The sequence below is a fragment of the Chiloscyllium punctatum genome, chromosome 31, assembly GCF_047496795.1.
Source record: "Chiloscyllium punctatum isolate Juve2018m chromosome 31, sChiPun1.3, whole genome shotgun sequence".
NCBI classification, from domain to species: domain Eukaryota; kingdom Metazoa; phylum Chordata; class Chondrichthyes; order Orectolobiformes; family Hemiscylliidae; genus Chiloscyllium; species Chiloscyllium punctatum.
This window is the reverse complement of record NC_092769.1, coordinates 17,194,238-17,221,109: the sequence shown is the minus strand read 5'-3', so window position 1 is coordinate 17,221,109 and position 26,872 is coordinate 17,194,238. Positions and strand designations below refer to the sequence as shown.

The following is a 26,872-nucleotide window of genomic DNA, read 5'->3' as shown; positions in this document are numbered from 1 at the left end:
TCTGGATTGTTGGATTGAAGGGCCTGTTTCCACATAGTAGGGAATCTGTGATTCTGTCTCAAATTATTTTAAAAGAGGGCAGATAGATTTTTGAAATATTGAGCAGTTGAGGGCTATGCGGATCAAGCATAAAAGAGGTGTTGAGGTCTGGATTGGCCAAGCCATGATCTGATAGAATGGGGGAAGAAGCTGAAGGCAATGAATGCTCTACTCCTGCTCCAATTCCTTGAGGCTCCGTTTCGTGTTTTTTTGTTGTCTCCAAAGAAGAGTGTGAGACAATGTGCTAAAGATCTCAGATGTTGTGAAAATGGGGTGTTTATGTACTGATTCAGATGGCATTGATTCATAAATCACAGCTATACAGTCATGAGTGGGAAGGCAATTCCCTCCATGAATAAAGAAAATCTACTGCAGAGCTCACACAAAGGGAACCTTCCCCTCAGTAAACTCTCCCATCACATTACCCAACATATCAGCAAAAGCAGGCCGCACTGCGCATGCTCCATCTAACACAGTGACCCGCGGGTGATTGATGTCAGCACCGGACCAATGAAAGGACGGTGGCGGAGCTAGAGAACCGAGCGGGATGTTGGTCTTCCAGCCAATCAAAGTGAATGAAGGGCGGAGCTAAACTAAACCATGTGATCACCCTCGCGCGCGGCGCAGAGTCGCTGTAATGAATGGTTGGGAAGTTATGGAGAGAAAGGATACGGTAAGGAAAGAAATAAACAGGGAAACGGGAGAAAAACGGTGTTGCTATGAGCGGAGAGGTTTTACAAACAAATTGTGGACGTCGGAAAGCATAAATTTGAACGTCCCAGTCGCGTGTTTGCAGTAAATTAGGAATGGCCTCAGCGCGGCTGCGGGCCTGAGTGAGCGCCGCCATCTTTATTCGGGACAACGATTCACTGGACACGTGCGGAGCCGCCATCTTTGTAGGGGGCAAGGTGCAGCAAGGCGCATGTGCAGCCTTTCTCTCGTATAGAGTCACTGGGATCAGAGCAGCCAATACTGCTCTGATTCACCTCTGGGCTCCCTCATGACCACTTTGTCAATATCTAGTTTCCTCAGTCTCGAACCATGGGTGTATTTTTGGTCCGTTTACTACTGTATTATTACTTTTATAGACCCTTTGTAAATGAGTTTTTCACTGCGGCCCAGCCCCTGACCATGTGCTGCTCTATTATCAGGTTACTTTTTTCTTGAATATTTTTGACAGTCAAGAATTCTTTTTTCCAACAAGCAAGTGTATTTTCCTTTCATTTCTGACGATCAAATTCTGCACCATTTTCATTCCCTGTAATCCATTTTGCACTCCCTGAAACATCAACTGTGTTTCTCCTTCCACAGATACCAGTGATTAATGCCAAAGCCCTGTTGCTTGTGAAGAGGGTGATGTTTGACTTTCTTGTACAGCTGCAGTTTGTGTGGTGGAGGTGCTCCTACAATGTGGTTGGGTAAGTGGCATTATAGATTATTCATTCAGCAACGGTGATAATTTGAAAATAATGTCCAAATCAACAACAGTTTGTATTTTTATTATCATGCTTATAATTTCTCAAAAATACTATTGAGAGTTTTAGACATAAGGCCAGAGATGGAGATATTAGGTCAGGTGACCAAAAGCATTGCCAAAAAGCAGGTTTTGAGGGATGTCTTAAAGGTGGAAAGCAGACCTGTGAGGTTTCGGCTGCGAATTTCAGACCAAGCTGCTGCAGCAACTGTCGAAACAGCCACACAGGTGAAGTAATGAATTAACAAATGGTTGGGAGTCTCGAAGAAAATGGGTTGTCGAGGTCTCTGTGTGTGGTGCAGGGAGCCAGGGATTATCACAGCCAGGAATTAAATCAAGTGAGAGAATTTTAAATTGAGGGATATTGGCCAGGTGCTGGCAGGTGAGACTAGATTGGGTTGGGTTATCTGGTCAGCATGGACGGGTTGGACCGAAGGATCTGTTTCCTTGCTGTACATCTCTATGGCTGTATGTTGATTATAATTAGGAGCCTTTTGATGAAACAACAAGCAGAGATTTAGACTTTCTTGAGATTACAGGGAGGATGAATGTGGCAAGCTGGCCCTGAGTGTGTTTGGAAAATGAAGTCTGGAGATAACACAAGGTGGATGAAAGTGTATGAGCTGAGACAAGGGTGGAATCAGCGAGAAATAGTGGTCTTGGAGTGGGACTGAGTTATCGCACTCACCTCACCTCGCCTCTGGGATTCAGTTAGTTGCCAGATTGTGAATCAGGGCGGTAACACAATCAGGAGCTGACTGGCCCTGGTGGAGCCTAAAATGAGGGTCGCTGATCTGACTGTTGCTGAGCATCTGCTGCTTGGTAGCCCTGTTGATGAATACTTCCATCACTTTACTGCTAATCGAGTGTGGACTGATAGATGGAAATTGCCTGGGTTGGATTGCCCTGTGTTTTTGTGTTGAACATCCCTGGGCAATGTTCCACATTGTCGGTCGATGCCAGTGATGGAGCGGTACTTGGCTTGGTGGGTGGCAAGTTCTGGAGCACAAGATATCAGTATTATTGCCAGAATATTGGCAGGGCCCATAGCCTTTGCACGACTTAACCATTTCTTGATGTTATTCAAACTCAACCGAACTGGTTTAAAACTCACATCTGTGATGTTGGAAACCACTGGAGAAGGATGAGATGGATCATCCCACTTTGCACTTCTGGCTGCAGATTGCTGCAAATGCTGTCATCTTTTCTCGTGCATGGGTGTGTGAGGCCCCTTCATCAGTAAGGGTGGGGATATCTGTGATGCTTCCTGCAGTGAGTTGTTTAATTGTCCATCACCGTTCACAACTGGGTGTGGCAGAACTGAAGAGCTCCGATCTGCTCCATTGGATGTAGGATCACTTAGCTCTGTTGCTTGCTGCTGATGTTGTTTGATAGGCAGATAGTCCTCTTTGGTCGTTTCACCCAGTTAGCACTTCATTTTTACGTCTGCCTGGTGCTGCTCATGGCATGCCCTCCTTTACTGTCCATTGTGATGGGTGAGTGCGGGATGTACAAACCCATGAGATTACAGATTGTGCTGGAGAACAGTTCTGCTGCTGCTGATGTCCCACAGTGCCTCAGAGATACCCAGTTTGAGATCCTACATCTCTTCAAAGTCTGTCCCATTTAGAACGGTGATAGTGTCACTCAACACGATGGAGGTTTTTCTCAACTTTAAGGCAAGACTTTGTCTCCAAAAGGAATGTGTGATGGTTGGTCTTACTGATACTGTCATGGACAGATGGATCTGCAGCTGGTCAATTCATAACAATGAGATCAAGTATGTTTTTCCCTCTTGTTGGTTCCCTCACCACCCGCTGCAGACTCAGTTGAGCAGCTATACCCTTTAGGACCTGGCCAGCTCAGTCAGTAACTCTATTGTAGAGCTAGTCTCGATTGTGGACATTGAAATCCTGTACCCAGAGTGCATTTGACACCATTTTATTGCCTCGGTGCTTCCTCCAAATGTTATTCAACATGAAGGAGAAGTAATTCATCAGCCAAGGGAGGACGGGACGTGGTAATCAGCAGTAGCCATCAGACTTCCTGGTCTCCGGAGCCAATGCTGTGTACTCCCAGGGCAAATCCTCCCTGTCTGTACACCACTGTGCCACCACCTCTGCCTGGTCTGTCCTGCTGGTGGGACAGGACATATCCAGAGATTTCAGGAGAAGGTGAAGACTGCAGATGCTGGAGATCAGAGTCAAGAGTCTGGGACTGGAAAAACACAGCAGGTCAGGCTGATGAAGAGCTTAGTCTCGAAACATCGATTCTCCTTCTCCTCGGATGCTCCCTGACTGTTGTGCTTTTCCAGCACCACACTCTCGATATCTAGGGATGGTGATGGTGGTGTCTGGTCATTGTTTGTAAGGGATGAGTCCGTGGGTATGACTATGTCAGGCTGTTCCTTGACTAGGTGTGAGACAGCTCTGCACATTTTGGCACCAAAAACCATATGTTAGTGAGGAGGACGTTGCACCATCGAGAGAGCTGATTCTGTGGTTGTAATTTCTGGTGCCTTGTTCGTTGCCAACTGGTCCATCCAGTTTCATTCCTGTGTTGAGACTTTGCAGTGATCAGTACAGTGAGTAGCTGGCTGGGCCGCTGTCAGGTTGGCAGGATTTTTTTTGCCATTGACAGTGGTTTCATGGAGATCAGCAGATTCCAAATACGTTTTTTTTCTTGAATTCAGATTCTGGGTAAAAGCTAAATACATCAGGTTTGTTCATTCATTTTAAATATCACTAACCCTGGTTTTGTTTCTTTATAAAACACTGTCCATCATCCTGTCTCCTCCATCCTCCCCTCCAACAACGAGTGAGGAGCACATGGAGTTTCTCTGTCACTAAGACTGAGATGATCCGATCTGCTGTTTCTCTCCCTCCCACTAGCCAACTGAGCCAAACTGCCTCACGTGGTGTTTTTGTCCTAAACCTACATCTTTCTCCAGTGTCTTATCAAGCCTTATCAGAGCTCACCTTGACCCTTTACTCTAATCTCGCGAAACTCACTTTCCAACTCTCTTTCCTCCACTGCCGCCTCATCACTCCCCCTCGCCAATTCATGGACATTGTTCCTTGTTCTGTCTGTTGGTCTCTTTTTGGTTATGTCCTTCTCTCCCATTCTGTGAAAAACTACTATTTGACCTCACGGTTGTTGGAAAATCTTGCTCCATCTCCACTCTCCTTTTCCTTTCTGAATTCCTTGCATTTGGTGTCCCTCAATGATCTATCCTTGGTCTCTCCTGTATCTCACGTACATAGTGCCAGGAGGTGATATCATCCAAACACACTGTTAGGTTTGACATGTACACTGACGATGCCCAGCTCTCCCTCCCCATCATCCATCTCCATTACTCCACTGTTACTCAGTATTCAAACTGCTTAGCACATTCCCACTACTCGATTAGCTGCAATTTCAGCTAATGAAACATTGTCACGGTTAAACCCATTGCCTTATCTTTACCTTTCTGCTGAGCCCCTCCCTCCCACTGGGAACTCTCTGAAGAAGAACGACACTCTTCACAATATTGCTGTTATATCTGACCCCAAGGTGACCTTCTGATCAGACATCCACAAAATCACAACACCAGGAAATCCAATCTCTTAAACGTTGCTTTTCTCCACCTCACCCCAGCTCCATTGCTACTGAAACCCCTTACCCGCGTCTGTGTTCCCTTATACTTGAATCCAAAACAGAACCCTTAATTCCGTGACTCAGAATCTGGTTTTAGACTCCCTTCTCAGTATTTACCCTCAGACACATCCTCTCAGTATTTATCCTGTCAAACCCCTTAAGAATCCCATCTGTCTCAATGAGATCACCTCTCTTTCTCCAAAATCCAGTGAGTAGAGTTCCAAACTTTTCAGCCTTTATCTAAAAGGTAATCCCTCCAAACCAGGGATCATCTCATTGAATCTTCCCTGAAATGCCTCCAATAAAGTGACACATTTCCTTCTCTAAAGGGACCAAAACTGCTCTCATTACTGCAGATATGGTGGTCTCACCAGCACTTCCACACGTTAGTCTCAGGTATATACTCCAAACTCTAATAATGAAAAACTTTGAAACAAAACATTCGATTCCCCTTCCTGATTCCCTGTTGTAACTGTGTGGTAGCTTTCTGTGTTTCCTGAACAATTACCCCTGGTCCCTTTGTGATGCAGCTTTCTACAGTTTCCACCATTTAAATAGTAGTTTGTTCTTTTATTTTCTCCTCCAAAATGAGCAATTTCCCATTTTTCCCAAGTTACACCCCATCTGGCAACTTGTTGCCCCCTTCTCCTGTGCATCTCTCTTTTCATAATCCTCTTAGACCTTTACAGAGATATCACCCCCCCTCCCATTCTTCCAAGCATTTACTGGGAGCACTGGGCAGTGGGAAGCAGGCAGAGTTGCTATCTTTTTAGGGATACACTTTGGAGTGATTGAGAGGATCTTCCTACCCATTGGTCAGGATGGAGACAACTTGCCCATCGTTAGGCATTAGCCTTTCACACCCATGTCTTATTGATGAGGCAGAGCGGCAGCGCGGAATGAAAGAAAAGAAAGGAATTCTTGTTCCCCATATCTCACTGACGCTTGGATCATTTTCTCCAATGTGTCAAAGAACTGCTGTGTTCAGTCACATGAGATCTCAAGTTAGAATCTCCTAGAAACCCACAGATTTCCCTCTGTTTTGACTGCTGATGTCGTCAAGGGTAATATGTACAGTAATCCTGGGCCACAAGGAGGGGATGGTGTGAGTTTCTAACTTGAACTGACAGTGATAGATTTTATAAACTTGTATTACAGGATATTACAGGTGGACATTCAGATGGTAATCTCAGTAAATATTCTGCTAAACTCTAATTGAATTACTCAGTATATCAGGATCTGGATATTCGCATTGTGTGTGTGAGTATTGTGTTCCAGACCAATCCCATTTGCTGCCTAAAAATTCTCCTTTGAATCATCGCATTCTCTCAAAAGGTCTCCCCAAACCTTCAATGTGTCATGTAATCCTTTTATGATGACCTGATGAGTGTAAGGTGTATTATTCGAATGTGTAATTTTTGTATAAGGATTTCTCAGAGAGGGAGCAGAATATTCTTAAAGGGGAGAATAGCCATTTTGAGGGGAGGCTGTTGTTTATTGGTATCAATGACATAGGAATAGAAGAGTTCACATTATTGGATCATTGGAATCTCTTGTGGGGTAGAATTGCCCTCCATCAGAAGGATGGATTGTACTGGCACTGGAAGGGAACAGTTGCTAGTGCTATTCAGGAGGCATTAAACCAGTGAAGGAATGTGGGTAAACCCAGAGAGCGAGTGAGGCAAAAGCTCAGTCTGACGCTGGTACAGTTCAGATGTCAAACAGTCAAGGCAGACAAGGGCAAGGCACAGAATGAGCAGTTACACTGCATTTATTTCAATGCAGGAGGCCCGATAGGTCGGGCAGAGGAGCTCAGGGTATGGTTTTGAACATGGCACTGGGATATTATAGCAATTACAGAGGCATGACTTAATGATGGATAGGACCAGCAGCTTAATTTTCCAGTGTATAGATACTATAGCAAAGATAGAAAGGGGGCAACAGAACAGGGGGAGTGGTATTTTTGATTAGGGCTAACATTACAGCTGGGCTTCAAGAGGGTATTCCTGGGAGTACATCCAGGCAGGTTATACAGGTGGAACTGAGAAATAAGAAAGGGATGATCTCCTTATTGGGATGGTAATGTTGACCCCCTTCCCCAATAGTCAGCAGGGAGTTGAAAAGCAAATTTACTGAGAGATCACTTATCTGTAAGAACAGTATGGTTATGTACAAGACTTGACCTTCTTTGTTATTCATTCACAGGATGAGGGTGTCACTGGCTGGGCTCAAAGGGCAGTAAAGAGTCAACTACATTGCTGTGGGTCTGGAGTCACATGTAGGCCAGACCAGGTAAGGATGGCAGATTTCTTCCCTGAAGGATATTCGCGAATCTGATGAGGATTCTTTTCGCAATAATCAACAATGGATTCATGGTCTTCAATAGATTCTTAATTCCACATTTTTATTGAATTTACATTCCACTGTCTGCCATGACGGGACCCAAACCCTGGGCCCCAGAACGTTATCTGGGTGTCTGGATTATCCATCTAGTGATAATCTCACTAGGCCATTTGGCAGGGTGAGTGACTGAGGTATCCGTGGGGCAGCACATCAGCACCAAAGATCCCATGGTCTCTGTGGAAGATAGAAAGGGTTGGGGAGGGAGCTATATCCCTGGTGGTGGGGTCTGACTGTAGGTAGCGGACATAGCAGAGGTTAATGGAGATTAGTGGGTGGCAGGTGTGGACCGGGAGATTATATTCTTATTGTGGTTGGAGGGGTGGGGGGGAAGGTGAAGGTACAGGAAGTGGAGGATATGCGTTGAAGTGCATTGTTGAGCAGATATTGCAGAGGCGGAGGAATTGGGAGTACAGGTTCACGTTTTGACAGGAATATACTTGAGGGTAATCAGGAGAGCAAAAAGGGGACTTGAAATGTCTCTAGGAAATATTTTAAGGAGAATCCAAAGAGATTCTACAAATACATTAAGGATAAAATAATAACCAGACAGAGAATAGGACCCCTTAAAGATCAACAAGGCCATCTATGGAACAACAGGAGGTGGGAGAAATACTCTGCTATTCTATTCTAGAGAGTTTGGAGAAATAAACAGTGATAACTTGAAAAGTGTCTATATTACAGAGGAGGAACTACTGGATGTCTTAAACAGTAGCAAGGTGGATAAATCCCTGGGACCTGATCAGGTGTATCCCAGAAATTTGAGGAAAGCTAGGAAGGTGATGGCAGTGCCCCTCCCTGAGGTATTTATATTATTGTTTGTGACAGGTGAGGTGCTGGAAGATGGGTGCCATTATTTAAAAAAGGTGGTAAGGAAAGGCCAGGGAACAAGAGAACAGTCAACCTAACGTCAGTGGTAGGTAAGTTGTAGGAAGGGATTCTGAGGGACAGGATTTACAGGCATTTGGAAAGACGAGGATTGATTAGGGCTAGTTAACATGGCTTTGTGTGTGGGAAATTCTCTCTCTCTAACTTGATTGAGTTTTTTTTTGAAAATGTGACAAAGATGATTGATAACGCAGATTGTGGACGTTGTCTATGTGGACACTGAATGATGTTCCACAAAGCAGACTGGTTAGCAAAGTTAGATAACATGAAATGTTGGGAGAACTAGCCATTTGGATACAAAACTGGCTTGAAGGTAGGAGGCAGAGGGTGGTGATGGAGGGTTGCTTTGTGGACTGGAGGCCTGTGAGCAGCATTGTCCTGCTGGAATGGATATTGGGTCCTTAAATAAATGACTTGGATGTGAATGTATGAGATATGGTCAGTGGGTATACAGGAGACACCAAAATTGGAGGTGTAGTGGACAATGAAGAAGGTTAGTTCAGAATGCCAGATGAGTCACTGGAGTGAGGAATGGCAGACTGGCTTCAATTTAGACAAATGTAAGCTGTTGGATTTTTGGAAAGGCAAATCAGAGCAGGACTTATACACTTAATGGTAAAGTCCTTGGGAATGTTGCTGGACATAGAGACCATGGAGTGCAGGTTCATTGTTCCTTGAAAGTAGAGTCGAAGGTAGGCAGACTAGTGAAGGTGGTGTTTGGTATGCTTATATTTATTGGTCAATACATTGAGTACAGAAGCTGGGACATCAATTGTGGCTGGACAGGACATTGATTAAACCATTTCAGGAATTAAGTTTTCAGTTCGAAATTCCCTGTTCTGGAAAGGAAGTTGTGAATCTTGAAAGAGTTCAGACAAGATTTACAAAGACTTTGCTAGGGTTGGAGGATTTGGGCTACAGGGAGAGGCTGAATAGGCCAGGGTTAATTTCCCTGGAGAGTCAAAGACTGAGAGGTGACTTCATGGAGATTTATAAAATCATAAGGGGCATGGATAAGGTGAGCAGCCAGGGTCTTTTCCCCCCAGTTAGGTGGGTTCAAAATAAGATCACATGGGCTAAAGTTGAGAGGGCAAGGATTTAAAATGGATCTTAGGGGCAAAGGTTTCAAGCTGTGTGTGGTGTATGTGTGGAATGAGCTGCCAGATGGAGTGGAGGCTGATACAATTACAACATTTGAAAGGCATCCGATTGGGTACATGAATAGGAAGAGTTTCCAATGATACGGACCAATAGCTGGCAATTGGGGCTCCATTTGTTGAAGATTCCTAGTTGTCATGGACAAATTGGACCAAAGGTCTGTTTCTGTGCTGTACATCTCTATGACACTAATAAATGAAAATACGATGTGTTCCTCTTTTGTGGAGAGCTCGCAGAAGCACAGATAATTGTCCTTGGAGCTGAGAAGGTTAAGCAGTGATTTTGACCAGGTGCAAATTTGTTTCTAGGATATCTAATCTGCAGAGAGAGGGGAATTGTTAACAATGTCAAAATGTTAGTAACTATTTTCAGGTAATTGGCAAATAATGTGAATATGTGAACATTATTTTATTCAGTAAGTTCTGAGTATCTGGAACAGTCTGAATGGCAGCTTGACACAGACTCAGCAGTTATTCATAAAAAGTAAAATTCTAAATCTGTTTAAGGGAAGATGTGGGGGACTATGGGCAAATGGGAAGGGAATTGGGACAGATTTGCAGCATCTTCAGAGGGAGAGGGTACATCCCAAATGGGCTGAAAAGCCCCAGCCCCTGTGCTCTGTGATACTGCCCCATTGACTGTGAATGTTGAAGCTCATCCCAGGGCAGAGAGAGGGAGGATCCCACCACTCACCTCACAATGGGCCCCGATGATTGATGTCAGCGCAGGCCAATAGGGGGCAGAGGGCAGTACCAGAGGACCCGGTCGTACCAGTTTGTCCTCCAACCAATCGGAGTGAATGAGGGCATCCTCAAGGCTGGAACTAAAGAAAGGCACATACCGCAGAGATCTGAGAAACTGGAGGACATGAGATAGGGAGCGTTCTGTGGCTGGTGAGGAATTATATAAATAAGGAAGAATTGTGAGGCTGGATGAGGTGACAGTGATCGGGAGAGTTGAGGATGGAGGAATTTAGAGTTAGTGAGGATTAGAGTCCTAATGTTATACAGCAAGGAAACAGGCCCTGTGCTCCAACCAGTCCATGCCGACCATAATTCCAAACTGACCTAATTGTACCTGCCTCCGCTTGGTCCACATCCATCCCAATATTTCCTAGTTATGTACTTATCTGAATGTCTTTTAAATATTGTAATTGTATTCACAGCTACCACTTCCTCTGGAAGTTCATTTCACACATATAATTTTTTTTTTAAAAACCCTAATGTCTTTTCTCAAATCTTTTTAACTTCTTCTCAAAATGAATGCACCCGAGTTTTGAATCTCCCTCTCCCCCAGCTCTTCACCTTATCTACACTCTTTCTGATTTTGTAAACCTCTAATAAGGTCACCCCTCAACCTTGTGCATGCCAGTGAAAAAAATTCCCAGCATATCCAGCCTCTCCTTAGAACACAATCCCTCCATTCATGGCAACCTGCTGGTAAATCTCTTCTGAACCTGCTCCAATTTAATAATATCCTTCCTATAACAGCACAACCAGAACTGGACAGAGTAGTCCAGAAGAGGCCTCCCCAACGTCCTGTACATCCTCAACATAACGTCCCAACTCCTGTACTCAAAGGTCTGAGCAATGAAGGTAAGTGTGCTAAGCACCTTCTTAACCACCCTGTCTACATGTAACACACACTTCAAAGATCTGAAGCCCTCGGTCTCTTTGTTCCCATATCACTACTCAAGGCCCTACTTTTATTGAGTGTAAGTCCTACCCTCGTTTGTTTTGTCAGGATGTAATATTTTGCATTTATTCCAATCCAAAAAAATTTGAGTATAAAGGCAGTAGGAGTAAAATTAAGAGGGGAATCAGGAGGCAAAAAGGGGGCGTGAGATAGCTTTGGCAAATAAGGTTAAGGATAATCCAAAGGGCTTTTGTAAATACATGAGGAACAAAAGGCTAACTAGGGAGAAAATAGAGACCCTCAAAGATCAGCAAGACAGCCATTGTGTGGAGCTGCAGGTGATGGGCGAGATGGGAAACAAGTATTTTGCATCAGTGTTTACTGTGAAGAAGTACATGGGAGATATAGAATGTGGGGAAATAAATGGTGACATCTTGAAAAATGTCCATATTACAGAGGAGGAGGAGGAGGTGCTCAATGAGTGGCTAAGGAGCTGGTGCAGGGGAAAAGGATTCACGTTTTTTGGATCATTGTGACCTCCTCCGGAGTAGAGTTGACCTGCATAAGAAGGATGGATTGTACCTGAATTGGAAGGTGTCTAATATCTAGGCAGGGAGACTTGCTGGTGAAACTCGGGAGGCATTAAACCAGTGAGGGAGTGGGTGTAAACCCAAGAAGGTAGTGAGGAAAGAGATATGTCTGAGGCTGGTACAGTTCAGAAGTCAAATAGTCAAGGCTGGCAAGGGCAAGGCACAGAATGAAGTCGGACTGAGCAGTTGCACTGCATTTACTTCAATAGAAGAGGCCTGAAAGGGAAGGCAGATGAGCTCAGGGTATGGTTTTGAACATGGCACTGGGATATTTTAGCAATTACAGAGGCATCACTCAGGGATGGATAGGACTGGCAACTTAATGTTCCAGGGTATAGATACTATAGGAAGAATAGAAAGGGGGACAAGAGAGGAGGGGGAGTGGCATTTTTGATTCGGGATAGTATTATGTTTTTGCTTAGGGAAGATATTCCTGGGAGTACGCCCAGTGAAGTTATTTAGGTGGAACTGGGAAATAAGAAAGGGATGATCACCTTATTGGGATTTCCTGCAAGGATTTCGTCCGGGTGCTCTGGTTTTCTCCCACGGTCCAAAGATGTGCAGGTTGGGTTGATTATCCGGGCTGAATTGCCCACAGTGTTCAGGGATGTACAGGTTGGGTGGATTGTCCAGGTTGAATTGCCCACAGTGTTCAGGGATGTGTAGGTTGGCTGGCCCTGGGAAATGCAATGTTATAGGGGGAGGTTAGGAGGAGGCTCTCGAGGTCAGTATCAATGTGATGGGCTGAATGACCTGCTTCCACACTGTTGGGAGTCTCTGATAATTCTACTAGTTTTAAAATAGTTACAGAAAATAATATACCAGATCTAAAAGTTAAGGTTCTGAATTGGACAAAGGCCAATTTTGATGGCACAAGGCAAGAACTTTCATCTAGCCCCTCAAGCCTGCTCTACCATTCAATAAGATCAGGGCTGATCTTTTCATGGCCTCAGCTCCACATTCCTGCTCTCTCGCCATAACCCTTCATTCCTTTCCTGTTCACAAATCTACATTTTGCCTTAAAGGCATTCAAGTTGATAACGTCAAATGATGCACTCGGCAGGGAATTCCACAGATGCACAACCTTTTAGCTGAAGAAGCTCCTCCTGAACTCAGTCCTAAATCTGTTCTCCCTTATTTTGAGTTAATGCTCTGTAGTTTGACCCGCCCCCAGTGGAAATAGCCTCCCTGATTCTGTTTTATCTACTCCCTTCATAATTTTATTGTTTCCTCTCCAACCTCCCATTCTTCTAAATTACAATGATTATAGAACCAGTTTTCTCAATCTCTCCACATACACCAACCCTCAACTCCCAACTCAAACTAGTGAACCTCCTCTTTACTCCCTCCAGTGTCAGTACATCCTTCCTGAAGTAAGGAGACCAAACCTGTACACAGTACTCCAGGTGTGGCCTCCCCAGCACCCTGTACAGCTGCAGCATAACCATCCCTCTAGCAATGAAGGACAATATTCCCTTCACTGCCTTAATTACCTGCTGCACCTGCAAACCAACTTCCTGTGATTCAAGCACAAGGACACCCAGCTCCCTCTGTACAGCAGCATGGTGCACGTTTTCACCATTTCATCATCAGTTTGCTGTTAGTCTGACCAAAATGGATGACCTCACATATCCCAACATTGAACTCCATCTGCCAGATCCTTACCCACTCACTGAACTGATCTGTATTCCTGTGCAGACTGACAGTGGCCTCTGCAGACATTGCTCTACCTCATCTTTGTATCAAATATGAACTCTGACACCGTACACTTGGTCCTCAACTCCAAAACATTTGTGTAAATTGCAAACAGTTGTCGTGCCAACATTAATCCAAACACCCGTTTATTCCCATTCTTTATTTTTTGTTGGTTAACCGATCCAGTATCAATGATAATACATTACCCACAATGCCATGCATTTTTACCTTATTCAGCAGCCTTTTGTTGGCAACGTATCGGATACCTTCTGGAAATCCATGTACACCACATCCACAGAGTCCACCTTGTCCAACGTACTCGTCGTATCCTCAAATAATTCCATTAAATGCGTTAAACGTGACCTGCCTTTCATGAATCCATGCTGTGTCTGCTCAATGAGACAATTTCTACCCAGATATCTCACCACTACTTCCTTGAGAGATTCAAGCATTTTCCCCACTACAGAAGTTAAGCTAACGGGTCCTTTTTGAAAAATAGTAACACCACATTTGCAGCTTCCAGTCTGTCAAAACCATCCCAGAATCCAACAAATGGTAGTAAATTATCACGAGGTCTATTTGTTACTCCCCCCCCCCCCCCCCAATCTCCTTTAGTCCCTGGGATGCACTCCATCAGAGCCTAGATACCCATCTACCTTTAGGCTGTTATCTTTCCCATCATTTCCTCTTTACTGAGAATGATTGCTTCTGTATCCTCATCTGCCATTGCCTCCATAGGCCTGCGACAATGAGAGTACACAGACAGTATGTTCCTGTTAAGGTCAAGGCTGGTAGGTGTAAAGAATGCTGCCTGACGAAAGATATTGTGGGCCTGGTCAAGAAAATGAAGGAGGCATATGGCAGGTACAGAGAGCTGTGTTTGTGTGAATCCCTAGAGGAGTATAGGGGCAGTAGGAGTATACTCGAGGTAAACCAGGAGGGCAAAAAGGGGACATGAGATAGCTTTAGGAAATAGGCTTAAGGAGAATCCAGAGTGATTGTACAAATACACTAAGGACAAACGAGTAACCAGGCAGAGAATAGGTACCCGCAAAAATCATCAAGGCTGTCTGTGGAACCGCAGGAGGTGAGAGAGATTCTGTATGAGCGGAGAGGTTTTACAAACAAAATGTGCACGTCGGAAAACACAAATTTGAACGTCCCAGTCTCGTGTTTTCAGTAAACGGGGAATTGCCTCAGTGTGGCTGCAGGCATGAGTGCGCGCCGCCATCTTTATTCGGGGCAAGAATTCTCTGGACACATGTGGAGCCACCAGCTTTGTAGGGGGCAAGGTGCAGCCAGGCGCATGTGCAGCCTTTCTCTGGTACAGAGTCATTGGGCAGGATTTACACAGAGCACGTTCAAACTCAGAGAAATGGATGTTTATTTCTGGATTTTTTTCGTCATTCATTTAAATAATTTGGTATCGTAAATGAGTTTACAGGTCATACAAAATTGGAGGGGTGTGGATAATGAAGAAGGTTACCTCAGATTACAATAAGATATTGATCAGATGGGGTTTAATTTAGGTAAATGTGATGTGCTGCATTTTGGAAAAGCAAATCAGGGCAGGACTTGTACACTGAATGACAAGGCCCTGGAGATGTTTATGGAACAAAGAGACCTTGGACTGCAGGTTCATAGTCCTTGCAAGTCAAGTTGCAGGCAGATAGGATGATGAAGAAGGTGTTCAGTATATTTTCCTTTATACGTTTGAGCATTGAATATAGGATGTGGGAGGTCATGTTGCTGTACAGGACATTCGTGAGGCCACTTTTGGAGTATTGTGTGCAATTCTGGCCTGCCTCCTATCAGAAGGGTGCTGTGAAACTTGAAAGGTTTCAAAAAAGACTTACAAGGATGTTGTTCGGGTTGGAGGATTTGAGTTGTAGGGTGAGGCATAAAAGGCAAAGGTGCTCCGGTGTTAGAATCATGAAAGTGTTGGCCCCTTAACAGCGCATCAATGAATATTCATGGGCTATGCATATACCTACATGAACACAGGCCACTCACAATATGAACACCTATCTCCCACTCTTTGCCTACGTTCCTTGTCTATGTGCCCTTTCCTGCTTCCCTTGTAACATTGTGGGTCTGATTACCCTCCCTGTACTGCAGCTATTCCCCTGTGTTTCTCCGTTTGCCTCAGCTCTCATGGCCCAATTCAGAATGTGGTTAGAATTATCTCCCACTGAGAGTCCCATGTTTATAATTACAGTTAAATAGGGTCCCATGTCATCTTTTAAATACATCAAACCGATTTCATCATCGCAGGTTGGGGTTTGGTAATCCCCCGTGGTCCTTACATACATCAGGCTTCCTTTCTGTATGATCCTCGATATCACCCTTTTGTCTCTGAGTCACCAAAGTTATTTTAGCCCATTCAGCCTGTCCCCTCCCCAGTGTGTCCCTGTAATATCTGTAAATGCCTGGAGCCACTGATCGGCTGTGCATTGGGGGAACCGACTCTCACCCTCACCCTCTTATTGCAGGGACAGATTCTGCTGTACACGTCAGGGCATCTTGGGCCGAGGGAGGGTCCGTACATCATTTTCGGTGAGACTGTGTATCTCTACTAATTCATCCATATTGTCCCAATAAGGCCCATTATTACCAATTCTCTATCAGGCTGGGTGTTCATTCACCAACATCTGTCGTTCAGCTGGATAAACGGTTCAGGTTTCGTTTCTGTCAGTTCCCCTTGTTACTCCCTACTGTCTGTCCAAGTTTGAGCTTTGATGCACATTGGAGCCATAGACAGGGCCTTCTGGGTCTTATAGGGCGGTGGGTCATCCCACCCATTGCCGTCCCTCTGTCCATACGTGGCTGCTTCACCATCTAACCCGTTCCAGTCAGTGTCACCATCCTCTCTGCCTTCTGAGGAGAGCGGGGCACTAGGTACCTCCCCCACTGTAACTACCACCTGGCCCTTTGGCTTTAAGGCCTCACGTCTGAGAGCCACCACCTTCACTTGTTCCTGTTTCCCATAATAATGTAACACATCCTGTCATTCCTGGAATAAAACAGAGCAAAATGTAAATTTGGTTTGACTTGGAATATTAATAATTTGACATTCACTTTGACATATCTATAGAGGTGAGAATTGTACTGTGATTATTTAAGTGAATTTAACATGATCATACAATGAATATAACTCTGATAATCAACGACAATGAATGAACTGAATAATATGTGATTATTTGTACCAGTTCTTGCATTGAAAATTCAATTTTATTTTAATGCTTGTCACCCATTACACCGTGGGCATTGTTATTAGGGAATAAAGTAATGGAAGGATATCAGAGAAAATAAATAGACTTTAATTTTAGCTTCACTGCAATAATGAACCAAAACAATATTTGGAAATATGGTTAAACTACATAACAAAGTTTCCAGTGTCATTATTGACATGAAAACTATTTTAGTTTGCAAGTTGTTTTGCTCTAAGAATAATTGGAAATGAATTGTGATTATGAATTGACCATTTAAAATATATTTTGAAGAGAATAGTCAGATATATTTTTTGGAGGAAACTTAGGAAAGGAAATAAATATGTATGCATTGGTATTAATAGTTTTAAAATGTTTGGAAGTTGACTAGAATTATTTGATCGAGAGAGGCTGCATGATTATTAAGACTAATTCACCTTTTTCATTTCATTGTTGGTTTCCCTAGAATCTGTTGTGGTCTAAACTCCTGTTGTGTGCAATGGACTGTCACTAATAGCTTAATTAACCTGCGAGTCTCAGATCAGGTTTCCTTTGTCTGTAAGTCAATCTGTAAGTGCGGGACACACCTGCTTTTCTGAAGGGAAACAGAGACTCTTTTCAAAGGAAATAAGTGGCAGTTCTCACTGAGAATGATTTCTACCACACACCATAAGCAGGGAAGTGTTTTTCTGAAGAATTTCATTATCTATCTACAAACTGATGGTGTGTTTGTCATATACCTGTGTTTGTCAGTTTGTGGAGGATTCAGCACCTTTGTTTTGAGCTAGTTTTATACAAGTAGTTGGTTCATTCTGTCTTTGCCAAGAAAGTTGTTTACTTTCCCCTTTTACTGTGATTCTGCAGGTTAGAATATTCTGAGAGTCAGTAATATTCAATAACTGAACATTGAATGATTTTGACTCTAACAGAGCAGTCGCCTTGTTTTCAGCTAATTATTCACTTTCCATTTCCTGGTTGTGTTGAATGTTACAGAAACAGGCTCTGAGCAATGTTTCCATTCACTTGTGTTGGAGTCACTGACAGCCACGTGGTCAGTCAGTTTCAGGCTGATGGATCAGTTTCTCTGTCCTATTAGATGGTGGTCACTTGCTCAGTTTCTGATGGCTCACCTCAGTGTCAGTCCATCAGCTGCTGAAACCCTGCATCCAGCATTTGTTCCCTCTCACAGTGACTACTCCAATACAGTCCCAGCTTGTCTCCCACATTCACCTCCATATACTCATGATCACCTCAGATTCTACTGTCTGTATCCTTATAGCAAGTCACGTAAGACATCTACCTCCATTTTAACCTCATCGACATTATGTTCAGAAATATGATTTCAAAATTTGGTTCACTGCTTTTAAACCTACCCATGCCTTCACCCTGTCCTCCCAGTGTAGTTCCACACCTCCCTGAGGTAGCTGCACTTATCCAATTCCAGCTGCATGAGAGTTTTTTGTTTTCATCTCCTCCCTGTTGGTGGCTTTAGTTTCAGCTGCTTTGAACCTAAACTTGGTAATTCTCTTCCCCCAATCCCTTCAACTCTCCTCCATTCTACCAGCACTCCTTTATTTAATCCAGTTTGATCAAGGTTTTGGTTTCCACCCGTAAAACTGTCCCTTTGTAGCTCGGTAACAGCCTCGTGTTATCATTGCTGAACTGTTAATCCAGAGACCCAGCGAATACCCTGATTCAAATCGCATTATAGCAAATGTGGACCTTGAATTTAATAATCATCTAAAATTATGGGTCTGTTGATGACCATGAAACTATTATTGATTGTCAGGAGAAACCCATCTGTGTCACTGATGTCCTTCAGGGAAGGAATCTGCCATCCTTACCTGGACTGGCCTACATGTGACTCCTGATCCACAGCAATATTGTTGACTCTTAACTGCTCTCTGGGTAATAAATGTTGCCCTAGCCAGTGGCGCCTATACCTAGTGAATGAACTTTAAACAAAGCTCTCAGTCCTGGGATCATGTGAGAAAGAAGCAGAAGGTGACCATTATGCCCCTCGAGCCAGCTCCACCATTCAAGAAGACCAAGCCTGATCTGTTCGTGATTTTTATTCCATCTTGCCCCAATGCACCTTAACACAAATCTATCAACCGGTGTCTTAAAAATACTCAGTGAATCCATCTTCTGGGGCAGAGAGTTCCAAAGTTGCACAGCCTTCTGAGAGGAACCAAATTTCATTATCTATGTCCTGAAAGGGTGAAGCCAATTTTAAAGCAGTTCCCTCTAGTTCAGGAATGACCCACAAGAGGAAATATCCTTTCCACATCCACCTTATCAAACCATTCAGGATCTTATATACTTCAGTCATGTCACCCCTCACTCCAACTGAAACAAAACCAGCCTGTCCAACTGACCCACATTTTATTTCTGTCATGCCGGTATGAGTGGGGTTGAAATATTGTCTTATGTTTATTATGCAGTGAATGTGTTGCTTCACTGTGTGGGTTTCAAGAATCAACATGAGCCATACTAGCTTTCCTGTCTCACTGTATTACGTATAGCTTACCTCACTGTAGTGTTTCCATGCCTCCCTACGTTGTCGAATGAAAAGGAAGGAGAGATAGATTGAGAGAAGTTGTTTGAAAATTTGTTGTCGCCAAAAAAAATTTGGTCTTTTTGTAGAGATTGCATTATAATTGAAATAGCCAGTTCGTTAAATATTACTGACAAAATAGTACCAACAATTTACCAATGACTGAGGCCAGGATTAATAGCCAGTTATTTCCCTTCTTTTTCCTTACTCCCTTCTTGTGGTTGGGGGATATATTAACAATGTTCCTGTCCTCTGGGACAGTCCCTGACTCCAGTGATACCAGAAAGCTCACAATTAAAGCCTCCACTATCCCTTCAGCTATCACCTTCTGGGGCGTGGTCCATCTCTCCAGGTAATAGATCTATTTTCAAATTTTTCAATTTTTTTAGCATTTTCTCCTTGGTGAATCTTAAATGCTCTCTGGGTAATACATTTTGCCCTAGCCAGTGGCACCTACATCTAGTGAATGAATTTTAAACAAAGCTCTCAGTCCTGGGATCATGTGAGAAAGAAGAAGAAGGTGACCATTAGACCCCTCGAGCCTGCTCCACCATTCAATAAGACCAAGCCTGATCTGTTCGTGATTTATATTCCACACTCATCTCTGTTCCACCGCCACACGCCCCACCCCCACCCCCGCCCCCCCGACTGTCCCTGAAGTTTTGGGATAGTATTTGTGTCTTCCATCATGAAGACTGATGCAAAGTACTTATTTAGTTCCTTATCCATTTCTTTGTTCCCCAATTCTATTCTTCCAGCCTCAATTTCCAGCAGCACAATGTCCATTTTCGCCTCTCTTTTGAACTTTATGTAACTAAAGAAACTCCGGCAATCATGTTTTTAATATTACACACTCGCTTTCTCTCATGCTTAATCTTCTTTCTCCTTATGTTTTTTCTTCATTGTTCTCCATTGTTCTTTTTTGGCTTCCCATTTCACTGACATCCCACTGCCCTTTGCCATGTGATATGTTGCTTGTATGCTTTCCCTGACTTCCCGAGTCAGCCATGGTTGCCTCACCCTCCCTGATCCATGCTGCTTTTTCCTCGGGATGAATTTTTACTGTGTCACCCGGACACTCCCAAGTCATTGCCTTGACAATAATTGCATAATAATTTAAATTAGTTTTGCTAACAGGTATATTGTGGTTCATATATCAATTTAATTTATTGACTCTTAGGACAAATAGTATAACCTTTTCTTTTTTCAGAATTCTAACAACAATTATTAAGTCATCAGCATTACAATAATTACACAAAGCTTTAACTTATTCTGGCTAACAATTACAGTGAATTTCAGATTTGAAAATAATCTAGTGTTCCCTTGTACTAATACAGGAATATAAAAATCCATTTTCTTTCAGATCATAACACATACAATAGAATCAATGATTTCTGATACAACACTCGTTGTAAAAATCTGACTTTTTTCTCATTAAGAGTCATCGAGTCATAGAGGCATACAACATGGAAACAGACCCTTCACTCCAACCCATCCATGCCGACCACATTTCCCAACACAATCTAATCCCACCATATCCCTCCAAACTCTTCCTATTCATATACCAATCCAAATTCCTCTTAAATGTTGCAATTGTACCAGCCTTCACCACTTCCTCTGGCAGCTCATTCTATACACTTACGACCCTCTGTGTGAAAAAGTTGCCCTGTAGGTCTCTTTTATATCTTCCCATCTCAACCTAAACCTACCATCTTTAGTTCTAGACTCCCCGACCCCAGAGAAAAGACTTTGCCTATTTACCCTATCCATGCCCCTCAAAATTTTGTAAATCTCTATATGCTCACGCCTCAGCCTCCAATGCTCCAGGGAAAACAGCCCCAGACTGTTCATCCTCTCCCTGTAGTTCAAATCCTCCAACCCCGGCAACATCCTTGTAAATCTTTTCTGAACCCTTTCAAGTTTCACAACTTCTTACCGGTAGGTAGGAGGCCAGAATTGCACGAAATATTCCAACAGTGGCCTAACCACTGTCCTGTACAGCCCAAAACATGACCTTCTGACTTCTGTACTCAATACTCTGACCAATAAAGGAAAGCATACCAAACGCCGCCTTCACTATCCTATCTACCTGCGACTTCACTTTCAAGGAGCTATGAACCTGCACTCCAAGGTCTCTTTGTTCAGCAACACTCCCAAGGACCTTACCACTAAGTGTATAAGTCCTGCTAAGATTTGTTTTCCCAAAATGCAGCACCTCGCATTTAACTGAATTAAACTCCATCTGCTACTTCTCAGCCCATTGGTCCATCTGGTCCAGATCCTGTTGTAATGTGAGGTAGCCCTCTTGGCTCTCCAGTGCACCTCCAATTTTGGTGTCATCTGCAAACTTACTAACTATACCTCTTATGCTCGCATCCAAGTCATTTATATAAATGTCAAAATGTAGAGGAACCATCACCGATCCTTGTGGCACTCCACTGGTCACAGACATCCAGTCTGAAAAACAACCCTCCACCACCACCCTCTGTCTTCTACCTTTGAGCCAGTTCTGTATCCAAATGGCTAGTTCTCCCCATATTCCGTGAGATCTAACCTTACTAATTAGTTTCCTATGGGAAGAACGCCTTACTGAAGTCCATATAAATCGCATCTACTGCTCTGCCAAAATCAAACCTCTTTGTTACTTCCTCAAAAAACTCAAGCAAGTTTGTGAGATATGATTTCCCACGCACAAAGCCATGATGACTATCCATAATCAGTGCTTGGCTTTCCAAACACATGTACGTCTGGTCTCTCAGGATTTGCTCCAACAACTTGCCCACCACCAAGGTCAGGCTCACTGGTTTATTGTTCCCTGGCTTGTCCTTACTGCCCTTCTTGCCCTAACGTTGGCACCACATTAGCCAAAGTCCAGTCTTCCGGCGCCTCACCTGTGACTATCGATGATACAAATATCTCAGCAAGAGGCCCAACAATCACTTCTCTAGTTTCCCGCAGAGTTCTGGTATACCTGATCAGGTCCTGGGGATTTATCCACCTTTACCCATTTCAAGACATCCAGGGTTTCCTTCTCTGTTATCTGGACATTGTGCAAGATATCACCATCTATTTCCCGACAGTCTATATCCCTTCCATATCCTTTTCCACGTTAAATACTGATGCAAAATACTCATTTAGTATCTCCCCCATTTTCTGCGGCTCCCCACAAAGGCCGCCATTTGAATGACCTCGGTAACTTCAAATTTATTATTTTTGAAAACCTTAATTACTTTTCCCTGCAATAATTCCTGTTTATGTCCACACATAGCTCAGTGAAATAGCAAGGTGAGATTTATCATTATTCTAATGTTCGCTAATAGAGCTTTGAAAATCTATTTGTTGCTAATATGTAATAACTGTTCAGTTCAGTACATAGAACATCGAACAGTACAACACAGTACAGGACATTTGGTCCATGTGCTAACCTTTTATCCTCTTCTAAGATCAAACTAACCTATATTCTCTTCATTTTGCTATCATTCATTTACGTAGCCATGAGTTACTTAGATACACTTACTGTATCTGACTCTACTACCACTGCTGGGAGTACATTCCGCACACTCATCACTCTGTAATAGGAACCTACCTCTGACATTTCCACTAAGCATGCCTCCATTCACCTTGAAATTATGCCCTCTTATGATAGTCATTTCCACCTGGTAAAAAGAGTCTCTGGTTGTTCACTCGATCTAAGCCTCTCATCACTCTATCTAAGCCTGTCTGTCAAGTTGCCTCTCATCGTTCTTTGCTCCAATGAGAAAAGCCCTCGCTCCTTCAACCTTTCATCATAAGACGTGCCCTCTACTTCAGGCAGGATCCTGGTAAACCTCCTCTATGAGGGATCTATGGACATGGACTCCAAGATCCCTCTGTTCCTCCACACTGCCAAAAATCCTACATTTCATTCAATAGTCTGCATTCAAATTCAAAATTCTAAAATGAATCTCTTCACACTTTTCCAGGTTGAACTCAATCTCCTACTTCTCAGCTCAGATCAATGTCAATGTCCCGTTGAAATCTTGAAACACAGTTTAAAAGACAAATCAAATGAGTCCTAGATGAGTGTTCGCTACAAATAAAGGTACGTAGAATTCAGGAAGAGCTGACCTATTTGAATGATTAAACAATTCCTTCTAGAAAACACAGTAACTAAATCTTTCTTACAATTCAGTAATCCTGCAACTAGATTATACTTCTCAGTTTACATATCTTAATGAATATCTAATTAATGTCTGTGTAAACTGCTGGAAAATGTTTAATCATTTCATTTGTTAAAACGCCACCGTTAATTATCACATCGCTGTCACAATAAGTGAACTCTATTTTAATTATTGACTGAGGTCAAGTGACCTGTGGCCCGAAATTGAATGTTTGAAATTCACCGACAGCCACAGAAATCTGATCGAAAAGAAACCTGCTCAAATGAAATCAAACAGAGCCAGCATCATTCAGCTCCAGAAAAGAGGTCACAAAAGTTCCGGGGATCCAGTGACAACCAGCCTGAGAGTTGTGTATTCGAGAGGTTGAACCAGATTTTCTGGCATCTTGGCTTCCAGCCAGTTCCTGAGCATAGCACGCCTCTCATGGGAAGGAAAACAGTGAAGGATGTTTGTACCAACCCACTGGATGGATCGAATACAGCTCATGATCATCCTCAAAATTTTGTCACAAGATTATTAATCATTTGCCAAATCATGCAAAATAGCCCAATGCTACTGAAATCAAATTACTCTTAATCACTGCACATAAAACCAAACGATGGTCTTCAAGGTCACCTAATCACTGTTCACTGAATATCTCTTTGTAATAATCTTATTTTTCCCAGGATGAATAACCACAACAAACATCACCATAACACCCCATCCAAAGATATGCAATAGGCACCTTCTTATAATTTACACACATCTTTCTCTGACCAATAATCACCCTTCATCATTAATAGATGAGCAAGCTAATACTGACATTTATTGAGATGAAGAAATTCCTGAATATTACTAATGTTTGTGATAGGTTTCTCGACTATTCATCACAGCAAAAGTGTAATTATGGCTCACTGTATTTGTAGCTGCAAGCATTTGCGCATAACCGATTATACATTTTTTCAGAGAAATTTTGAAAATAATTGTGCGACAAATACTGTTGCCTATTTTTTGCTGTGATACCCACATTCCTTATCTATTTATTCTCTTCCCAACTCTGACTCAAATTTGTAAATATTGATGATATGAAAAATTCCATGAAATTATTCTTTTTGGGAAGAAATGTAAAGCAAGAAATTCTTGAATAACTGAGAATTATGAATGACAAAACAATGATAATTAATAATCACTGAATGTCTAATATGTTTTTTGTCAATCTACCAAAAAAGCAATTTAATCTTCATGTCTCTGATCTCAATAAAAAGTCTAATCAACATTAGAGCAAAATAATTTTAAAATATCGAATCATTTAATTTGCCAGAGTACTAAAATTAATTGTAAATTCATTGTCACTCCATTAACCAGACGGTAATTCAGTTAAATCTTTGTGACAAGCATCGTGAGATTCCCATTTTAGTTTAATATGTTATTTCTTACAATGAAAAATGTAGTCATTCTATCCAGGTTAAAACATCCACAAACCAACCAATGAAACAACCAAGCATTCATAGTAAATATGTTATCTCTTCTTGATGTGAAAACACAAAGTAATCATGGAATTAATATGAAACCTTAAGTCATGTCAGATTGCTATTCTACTCTAATAATTACTGTTCATGTCTACACTTTACACAGTTGCACAGTAAAATCAGATTTCTCACCAATTTAATGTTTGACATTAACTGTTTTTCAGACTAATTGTTGCTTATATCCAATATTTAATAATAGTTCAATCCAGTACATTCATCCCAAAGTGTAGTATCATGTTTCCATACAATGACTTGTGTAAACACATTGCACTGTACAGTTTTGCAATCATAGCAAATGCTGATTTTTATTGTAATAGTGCAATGCTAGTTGATTTTTAGTTCAATAATGGAATTCGTGTTGATGTTTATTTTAATCCTGTTTCATTTGCTTTGATTATATTTCAATTCCATACGAACATGCATTTTAATTTAAATGATTACACTAAAAGCTACATTGTGTTTCTTGCTAAAAAAAATTTTAAAGTTCCCATTCCACTTTCTTTTGTGAGAAATGAAGTTACCTACATCTCTTCTTCGGGTCAACAAACACAATAACTTTTGAATTCTTGAAAGTTGTACCCTTTTTTTTTTAAAAAAAGGAAAGTATCTTTTAGCTGAAATATCACGTCAAGAGATTTTTTGCTTTTTCAGATCATGTGCCCTGCAGAAGTGTTTTTATGTTCAATTTGTTACAACAAACAGCTGCTTTGGAACTGTTGATTTTGTTTTAATGTTTATTACAACATTACTTATTAATGTTTAATAATCACAATCATGCAAATTGATTTTCTATCAAATGTCATTGACTGTATCTTGTGGTCACTCAGATATTCACTTTCTTTACCAATAATTTTCTTCCAAATTCAGGTACTAATGTTTCAACATTGATCAGGATAAAATCACATAAATTAAAAATACATGTTTCTACAATTAATTGAATTGAATGAAATGCATTACTGTATTTTTTGCGAGAAATGAAGTTACCTACATCACTTGTTTAGTTCAACAAACACAATAACTTTTGAATTGTATTGTCTGCATTTTTCATCAAAAATAAATTATTTTCAATAATAACTGAATGGCTCATTTATTGTTCCCAGTCCATCAATCTCGCGACTATATTTCAGTTTTCAGTTTACTGAGCATAATGAACGTCTAATCAACATCAGAGCAAAGTGTTTTTAAAATATTGAATTGATTTATTTGTTCAGATTACAGCATTTATTTTGAATTCATTAGCCTTATAATAATTGCAGAATAATTTGTTTGTGTTTCTAACGTGATCTACATTTTAATTTAATGTATTGTTTAATTTAATCCACTGTAACAATATTGTTGTTTTCAGGTCAACTATCCCACAATGGAACCAGTGATTTTGCATCCAACATATTTTGAAAGTATCTGACTTTTACTGATTTGAATGATCGCATTAATCTCAGCCGTAGAAATTCAGGGAACTGCAATTACATTTCACTGCAATAATTCTTGTTCATGTCTACACATTGCACAGTCACATTGCAAAATTAAATTGCTCCTTCTTCTAAGTGCGTAGATAGATTTTCAAAATTCTAATTTCTAATAATTGTTCAGTTCAGTCAGGGGTATAAATGTGCAATAATGGCTCAGTGCAAGAACTGTTGTGAAGATATTGCAGTGTACAATCTCACAATCATTGTAAAGATCAATTTCTGCTTTAACCATGGAAACATAGTTGAATTGATTTAATTATATTTCACTTCAATGTTCATATTCATTGTGTTTTTAATCACAATAAGAGTGAACTATTTTACATGACAAAATTAAAATTCATTCCACTTTATTTCTGGACACAAAACAGAATTAACACACGCTCGTTCTCTCCTTTACCAATCACAGTCAACTTTGAATTGTAGAATGGTAGATTGGCACAGCACAGAAACAGCC

At 41.9% G+C, this 26,872-nt stretch overlaps 1 long non-coding RNA gene across 3 annotated transcripts; it reads left to right on the top strand.

The window, feature by feature from the left end:
- Positions 1-638: 638 nt before the first annotated feature.
- LOC140456918 (uncharacterized) lies at positions 639-25,187 on the top strand. 3 transcript variants are annotated; one of them, XR_011953206.1, is made up of 5 exons: positions 639-712; positions 1,351-1,457; positions 7,355-7,441; positions 23,244-23,362; positions 23,670-25,187. It is a non-coding gene; the product is annotated as an uncharacterized lncRNA (long non-coding RNA). The 3 variants fall into 3 exon arrangements; XR_011953208.1 differs by lacking the exons at positions 639-712; positions 1,351-1,457; positions 7,355-7,441 and adding an exon at positions 4,201-4,232; XR_011953207.1 differs by lacking the exons at positions 639-712; positions 1,351-1,457; positions 7,355-7,441 and adding an exon at positions 15,617-16,071.
- Positions 25,188-26,872: the final 1,685 nt, after the last annotated feature.